At 44.2% G+C, this 7,279-nt stretch overlaps 1 protein-coding gene across 1 annotated transcript in view; it reads left to right on the top strand.

Moving 5' to 3' along the window:
• The first annotated feature begins 46 nt into the window (after positions 1 to 46).
• Positions 47 to 7,279, top strand: part of MCTP2 (multiple C2 and transmembrane domain containing 2) — a 235,120-nt gene continuing 227,887 nt past the window's right edge. Inside the window, exon 1 of the mRNA XM_019504031.1 lies at positions 47 to 135. The gene's annotated coding sequence lies outside the window, so the exon portion shown is untranslated. The remainder of the gene's footprint in view (positions 136 to 7,279) is intronic.

Here is a 7,279-nt window from a genome sequence, read left to right as displayed (position 1 = left end):
GCGCGCAGGCTCCTGCCCGGGGCCGCCCGGGCGGTCCCTTCCCTGCCCCCGGCGCTCAAGCGCGGCGCGGCGCGGCGCTGGGGGAAGATCAGCTGCGGCGGGGCCAGGGCAGGGCTCGGCAGGACCCGGCTGCAGGTAGGGATAGGGATGGGGATGGGGATGGGGGCTCCGCGGGGCGGTGGGTGCCGTCGGGGCCGCCCCCGCGTCCTCCCCACGCTCTTGTCAAGCCTGCAGGTGTTGAAGGCTGCGACACGGCAGGGGGCCCGGCCGGCGGAGCTCTGCACGCTTTGCTGGGTACATGCAGCGAGCCCCGCTGCCCGCTTTCTCTTCCTCCCGCGGGCTAACGAGTAACCGGGTGCCAGCGAGGCCCGGCAGCTTCACCGCCTTCCAGCCCAGGTGCCGAGAGTGCGGCTCTGCCCCGCGGGCAGCGCCTGGTTGAGCGCCCAAGTTGTCTCGCGCCTGCGCTGCCTGGTCCGGCTTTCCCAGAGAGAAAATTTGGAAAGGCATTTGTATGGGGTTGGGGGGAAACCCACCTTTGTGCCGCTCCGTGAACGCAGCCCCTGTTTTGCTGTGCGGTTGGCGCCCGCCTGAGAGACCCTGGGGATGAAGCTTGGTTTCTTGTGCCGTTCAGCGCTCTGGTTTGAAGCTCTTGGAGGCGTCCGATTGTTTCTCAGCTGGGCCACGGGCCGTGTTGCTGGTACTGGTGACTCGAGCGAAAATTCCCACCAGCGCGTGGCGAAAGTCCTCGTCCACAAGAGGAAAGCGCACGAAATAACGTGGGTGCTGCGTGTGTGTTTGGAAGTGGCACTTTTTTGGTTTGGGTCAGGCCTGGTTTGCATCAAAATAGAAGTTTTGGCACCGGTATATGCAAGAACAAAGTTGTTTTCAAAGTGTATTTGGTGGAATCGGTGTGGTTTCTCCAGTTAAAACCAAAAAGCCCCCCCCAAAAAACAAGCCAACAAAAGGCTGTCATTTTCTGAATCTCTCTCTACACCTCCTTAATAGAAATGGCTTAACTTTTTTTGGATACGTCCTCAATGTAACACTGAAGTCAAGGGAGTTAGGGGTGCCCTTATTTTAATTAATGCCAATTGCTTGTTGAATCCTGTGTGTAGTAAGGCAATTTTCTGCAGGAAATAGATATATCTGTCTTGGCCGTTTACATTATATTGCAGTGTATTACCTTGTGAGATACCTGCCTTGGGTGACTTTTTTCCTCTCTGAGAATTGGATATCAGTATGAATGGGTGGCCTGGGTGTCAGAGTGCATAAATGAGTTGTACTAATTGCCCTAAAATGAAAAACAACAGCGGCAGCACAACAAAGCTCATCTTATAAGACATTAAAATGGCCTGTGAATGTAAGTGCAATAGCCCTTAATATTTTCAAGACCTGTGAGAAGTAATAACACTTGGAATATAAGTGGGGTGGGGATCATTTTCCCCCCTCCTCACCCAGGACCCTCAAAACATTTCTGGTGTTTAAAATTTTTATTTTATTTTATGTTGTCTTACGGTGAGAGAGAAGCTGTAGGATCTTTATGTTAAGACACTGGTGATTAACCTGTCTAGAGAAAGCACAAATGTAACTTAAATCCCTCATGTCTCTCACTGACTATCAGTAAAAGTTTGCCACCTAAGTGGTACTTAAAAATCTTCCCCTCTTTGACCAATGAACAGTACATTGAGAGAGGATTAGTAGCATTGCCTCTCCGGGCAGTCAAAGTAATTATCACTCTACCTGGAATACAGTCAGTGTTGGGTTTTTTCCAGTGCCTTTCACATTTGGCAATATAAGCAACCAGTTTCCAACTAATTGAACTGATGAAATTTCCTGTACTTGACTGATGGCCAGGACACACAATTACATCAAATGTACTTGTTTGGACAAGACATAAGATTGCTGCTTTGGGGTTTGAAGGTTAAAAACAATGGGAACTTGCCATTGCCTTCGGTGGGATCTGGGAAACTTTGTCTTCAGTACAGCCTGGGTTTGAACAGAAGTTTGAGAGAAGCAATGCCCTTTGTCTGTAATACAGTCATTCCACTTTGCCTGGTCTTCCCCTGTCCTCCTCTCAAAAGTAACTTTGTACATGGCATCTGAAAGCTGTGCTAAGGACAGGAGGTGGTGGGAGGGTGGGAACAACCTTTAAGCCACAACAACTTCAGTGTGGTTTGAGCTACTGTTTGCTTAGTTGTTTGTCAGGATTTATCAGTCTCTACAGCTCAGCCTTGTGTGGCAACCTGAGCTTGGCTTGTCACACAAGTTTAGGATGTCCTATTTTCAGGATGCAGGCAAAACCTTACATGAGCAGATATACTGGGCACATTTACACATGCACTTGAATGCGCTTTTCCTAATGCGCATTAAATTGAGTACCGCCAATGTGAGGTACTAAAATGCTCATTCAGCTGCCCTAATGCACCCTAGGAAAAGCACATGCTTTTTTAGCGATGCTTAATGTACAGCAGACTATTTGACTACACAGTAGCCGATTTGCACGGTGTTTTATGAAATGCTTTAATGTGCAGTAAAATAGGCTACTGCACATTAAAGCGCACATGTAGACACGCCCACTGTATACTTATCTTTGCCTCAGAGGGTGGGCAGCTGGTAATATTGTAGCTGTGGACGTTTGCTGCTGCCGTCTCTGGGTTCTTTTCCGTCAGTGCCAAGTGTAGTTGCACTCTCACTTTCTTGGTAGTTGCTTTGCGGTAGTCTGGTTATCCCTCTTTTATTCAAGACTGGCTTAGTTTACTGGAGGATAACATGCTTCAACACTCATAATCTGCTTCTTTCTTGTTTTGAGTGGAAAGCTGCCCCTGGTTTTCTTGTGCTTGGGCTGCTGTGTCCTGCCACCCCTTCCACAGTCCCGTTTTCCTCCTGTTTGGTGCCAGGGGTGGATGGAGGGGGGTGCAGTGTACTACCTTTGATTCATAGTCCACCCAAAGTTTAAAGTAAACTGTGTGGCAATGGCAGCAGCAAGCGAGTTAACTGACTTCATGGCTCATGGTAATCAACCTGATTCCATCTAAATTCTTCGTTCCACAGGTGGTAATGACCCTCTTTCCTTCTTAATGGCCTTAATGTTCAACTAACCAAGTTATTCTTTCTTCTGCAATTAGCTGCTGTGTTTAGCTGCTTCCGGTAATCCACCTTGTATTTTGCAGACCTGCGACTGTCCCAATCTAAAACCATTAACTCACCTGAGAAAATAAATTTCTGTGAAGCAAGGGATGCACAGGAAGCATTGATTATTTTTTTTTTTTTTGCTTTATGTATCTGAAAGAGATGTACGTTTAATGACTTCAGGACTAAAGTAACAACAACTTTTGATGATTTTTCCCTAGTTCAGTGTGTTTTTAATACATAATGTAGATATAGCAAATTAATGCACATTCTGATGAAATCATATTTGTTTTTCCTTTGATCTTAAATGGGACAATATAGCCCTAGGCCTCTAGCCATTAGTAGTCAAGCTTCTAGTTTCTTTTACCCGGAGAAAAAAATGTTGTGTTGCATGTGATGATGCAACACACCATCTGCACCCCCCTTAGATCCGCCCATGTTTGCTGCTGTTATGTAATATAATTGCATAGACGTTGTTTAAAATCAGTGGAACTGAAATAAAACCTCTGATTTGGAGAATCTGTGGATTTTGGAATTGGGGATTTCACTGTCCCCTTGAACTGCGGACATGTCATATATGGGGACATTCTTTGTGGGACTAGGCCTGTGAACATGTCTTTCTAGGGTGGGATTTAAGTGCAGAAGCCTTAGGAAGAGAATCTGATTAAAAATTGACCTTGCGCAACAGTAGTTCCATTTATTCACATTCGAAGTAATATGAAATAATAGAGTACAGCTTGAAAAAAAATAAATAGTTTTTCCTTCCCTTTTTTAAAATAATCTAGGACCTACTTTCCCAAAATTCTTAGACGAGTGAACTACCATCAGCCTTCAGCATTTCTCTTGGACCTTTATGTATGCTTAAAAATCAAAATTTACTGTGGCTTTAAGGGCCACAAATTGGGAACTGTTGATCCAGGATTTGAACCTGTATTCCCTAGGCAGGATTTGAACCTGTATTCATTGCCGCCTTCATCGTTTTGGATAAGGACTGCTTTGCACATTTGGCCCTAACAATATTTTTTACAAGTATCTGAATCATGTCCAATAGTTACTCTCTAGGGGTTTTTTCGAATGGTCACATTTTTATCAGTGCCCAGTACTGAAGAAAACTTTACTGAAGGAAAACATCTAAAAAATAAAATTGGTGGCCTGGTTTTATATTTGGGAAACCAGCAAGTTACAAGTTTTGTCCGTGTTGTGCGTGGTAGGTGTGACCACAGGATGGGTAGGCAGGCCCGAACTTACTGCTGTGGCAGGCCTGCAGGAAACCCTGTTCTGGAGTCCACACTACTGCATCTGAACTGCTAAATTTCTTTGAGCCAAATGGTTTGAAGTCAGCTCAGATGTGCCTGTCCTTGTTATGGTACTACCTCTCTGTTGAAATGCAGATCTGTCTTACATCATTGCCATTATATTGGGATTAACTATGTAGATGCACTGCTTTACCAGAAATCCATGCTTATTAATGCCTAGGTAATTTGCTGGAATTACTAAATGTTTCCAGAAACAGAATCTGTTATTACCATTAAAAATGTCTTAGAAGAATTGATTGAAAGGGATTTTTGGTTTGTTTCTTTTTTAAATTGGGAGTGGTTATTTTCTTAATTTTGCAAACTTATGACTCAAGACTAAAACATCAAGTAAAAGACAAGTGACAGCCAAGCTTTTTTTAAAAAAGATTCCTATAATATTCATGGAGATTAACTTCTGTCTGCTGTGCTGTACTTTCAGACAAATAATAAAGCAATTCTTCTGTTGCAAGGAAGAATCGGAGACCACAGCAGAACAAACTGTTTTTGATACTATGATGGATTTCTATCTGAAATCCTTATAAACGTCAGTGTGATGAAATGATCAATAAGGGTAACTCCACTTTATCATGCATTAGCAGATGCATGACAAACAGGTCCAGGGAGGTGATGCTTTCCCTCTATGTGGCACTGGTCAGGCTGCAGTTGGAGTGCTGCATCCAGTTTTGGGTGCCACACTTCAAGAAGGATGTGGATAACCCGAAGACGGTTCAGAGGAGGCCACTTGTATGGTCAGAGGCCTCCAGGCAAGGCCCTACGAGGAGAGACTGAGGGACCTGGATTTCTTCAGACTTTGCAAGAGAAGGCTGTGGGGTGATCTTGTGGCTGCCGATTAATTCATCAGGAGAGGACAGCAGGGAATAGGAGATGCTCTATTTACTAGGGCACCCCTGGAGTAACTAGGAACAATGGCTGCAAACTGACGGAGAGCAGATTTAGGTTGGACATCAGGAAGAACTTCTTTATGGTAAGGGTCGCCAGAGTCTGGAATGGGCTTTTAAGGCAGGTGGTGCTCACCCCTACCCGTGGGGTCTTCAAGAGGAGACTGGACAAGCCCCTAGTTGGGGTTGTCTGACCCCGTCACTCTTTCCTGCCCAGGGCAGGGGGTTGAACGGGATGACCTACTGAGGTCCCTTCTGACACTAACATCTATGAATCATTTGTAGGTGTTTGCCCACCTGAGATTGCTAATATTGATGGGCACCCTGGCTGAGAATCACAAAATATGGAAACTACATGGGGAACACGGTACTGTTTTGTGCTCCTTTCCTATTTTCTTACAGTTGGAGATTAGCCGCTAGAGTAAAGAGAGCAAGCCCCATGCTTGGGGGGTGAAATTCATTCTGCTGTGAAGAGAAGTTTTACGTTATTTTAGAAGAGCACGAAGGCCTAAAGGACCAGGGTTAGTTAGTCTGGAGAAGTGAAAACTGAGGGTGGGATTTGATAACAGTCTTCAAATACAAATTCAAAGAGCAATTTATAAAGATGATGGAACTAGTCTATTCTGTGTGACTGCAGTAAACATGAATAGGATCAATGGCTTCAAGCTGCAGCAGAGGAAATTTAGGTTGGAGAGTCAGAATTGTCTGACCATGAGAGTGGTGAAGCACTGGAACAGGTGCCTAGAGAAGATGTGCAATCTCCATCCCTGGAAACTTTGGAGAACAGGTTAGACAAACACTTGACTGGAATAGTGTATTCAGGGATGGTCCTTCCTTGAACAGGGGGCTGGACTAGATGACCTCCTGAGGTCCTTCCAGCCCAGTTTTCCTATGATTTTAATTAACCTGTGCATGTAAACATCTCTGATAATGTTGTGTTGCTTGTGGATCAGGTGCCAGCTGTGCTTCCATGATAACCTGAGGATAATTGCGTATCTGGATGTGCAACTAAGGGGTATGAGTTATGCCACTACTTGCATCTCTATCGAAAACAAATCTAGGCAGTTGAGGTTACACAGTCAAATATCCAAAGCTTCAATTTTCAAATACATATTACAAATTGAGCTTGTTTTCAAGCAGTTAGTGATATGTGTTCTTAAAATGATAGTTTGGCCTTCATAACCTGGTGCTGCAAAAGACAGGTGCTGTTAAATAGTCTTGGAGAGGCATCATTTCACAGTTGAAGAAACACTTGTTTTATGACTAAGCAGCAAACAAGCAACACAAAACAGTGCAGTGATCAAGGTACAAAAAAAAAATCAACATGTGACCTTACAGTGTTTTAAAATAAAAAGCAAATATTTGTTTGGGAAGGTTTTGTTTTGGAGGACTTTCACATTGACAGGATCATTATTCTGTAAATACTGGCTGCCTCTTGCCCAATTGTTCTCTTCCTCTGCTGAATTAGGACCTACGTTTAAAGGTGTTGAGTACGTGTGTCTGCCGACTTCAGTCGCTCAGTGCGAGAACCTGAAGTCTTAAGGGATACAAGGTTCTTTTTTACCGAATTGGCAGCGTTCCAATACAAACTCAATATGGTTTTGCAAATTTCTGGACATCTCATGTTCAAGACATGAGCAAACACCTCGCGTGGGCAGAGGGGATGTACGGTATGCCAACCTTTGGCCCAGGGAACAGATGGTAATATTGTAGCCTTGGATTTTTGCTGGTGACCCTTATTTTAAAATAGTCTATAATGCTTTCTACTTGTAGCTTGGGTAGGGAGTGTTGACAGTTTGATCTAGGCAGTCTGGAGATGGGTTTTCTTTGTGATTAACTGTGGGCATCACCTTAATTTGCCATTGCATAGGCTCCTTGGGTTAAATTCCTTTTTATTCCCACAACAGAGAGTCACTGCATTGTTGATTTAAAAAAAAAAAAAAAAAAAAAAAAAAG

This window comes from Gavialis gangeticus, unplaced genomic scaffold (assembly GCF_001723915.1).
Source record: "Gavialis gangeticus isolate Ggan-Ray unplaced genomic scaffold, GavGan_comp1, whole genome shotgun sequence".
In the NCBI taxonomy this organism is placed as follows: Eukaryota; Metazoa; Chordata; order Crocodylia; family Gavialidae; genus Gavialis; species Gavialis gangeticus.
The sequence above is the reverse complement of the archived record's forward strand: the minus strand, read 5'-3'. Positions and strand labels throughout refer to the sequence as shown.